Genomic DNA, 1,284 nt, shown 5'->3' with positions numbered 1-1,284 from the left:
CACACATACACACACACATACACATACACACACACACATACACACACATACACACACACACACACACACACACACACACGAGCAACAATGAACAGTGGTGACAGTTGTAATTATTCAAGGGAGTCTAATGTTCTATCCAGGCCGGATCTCTTTCACTACACGCTTACTTCCCTTAGGCTGACTGCTCTCTTCGCTTTTTATTTCTTTGTGTTTTTTGGGGAGTCTTTTATGTTATTTTATTTTTATTTTGGGGGAGGTGGGTATCTTTTTTTTCCATCTCATCATCATCACCACCATCACCATCTTCATCACCATCCTCATCACCATCATCATCGTCACCATCGCACCCCAACAACAACAACAACAACAACAACAACAACAACAACAACAACAACAACAACAACAACAAAGAAGAAGCAGTGGCAGCAGTAGCTGAGTGCTCCGGATAATTCCACGACCTTGACCATCAATAATTTATTCCGAGATGCACCCGCCAGACACCCGCCATCCATGCCCAGGCATGGGGGGGGGGGGGTCATTCCACGACAGGAGACCTCCAGGGAATTCTATGGCTGACCAACTTGAGTCCCGCCCGCTCACAATAAGGACCTTATGCAGTTACAAGCGGCGTAAAAACTCTCAGCAAACTCGACCCCGGGGGAATTCCACGAGTCTGTCGGTCCCGCGTGCAGAGAAAGGGACTGCAGTGTCGTGGAGTGACCTAGGGGGCTGGCTATCTGCACACCCTGAGAGTGGGGGTGGGGGTGGGAGTGGGAGTGAGGGTGTGAGTGAGACAAACATTAAATACTGTATTCCTCACTACAGGAAGCACGCCAGTTTGTCACAGGCCTCGACTGTGCCCTGCATGGAGGGGGAGGGGGGAGGGGGGTGAGTAGACCTAACAGAAGATGGGAACAGGACAAAGGAATCGAACTTCCAACCAACACGACTCAGGCAGACAGAAAGTCACGAGACAAGACTACAACAACCTCGGAGCAACGTATGTACACCGTGCCAACAAACACAAGGTTGTGGAAATACTCGGAGAAACAATGTAGATCTAGATATCTACCTAGACAGACAAAAGCATGTTGTTGAAGTACTCGGTGTACCTAGACAGACAAAAGCATGTTGTTGAAGTACTCGGTGTACCTAGACAGACAAAAGCATGTTGTTGAAGTACTCGGTGTATATATAGACAGACAAAAGCATGTTGTTGAAGTACTCGGTGTATATATAGACAGACAAAAGCATGTTGTTGAAGTACTCGGTGTATATATAGAC

The sequence above is a fragment of the Aplysia californica genome, unplaced genomic scaffold (assembly GCF_000002075.1).
Source record: "Aplysia californica isolate F4 #8 unplaced genomic scaffold, AplCal3.0 scaffold00462, whole genome shotgun sequence".
NCBI lineage: Eukaryota > Metazoa > Mollusca > Gastropoda > Aplysiida > Aplysiidae > Aplysia > Aplysia californica.
This window is presented reverse-complemented; position numbering follows the sequence as displayed.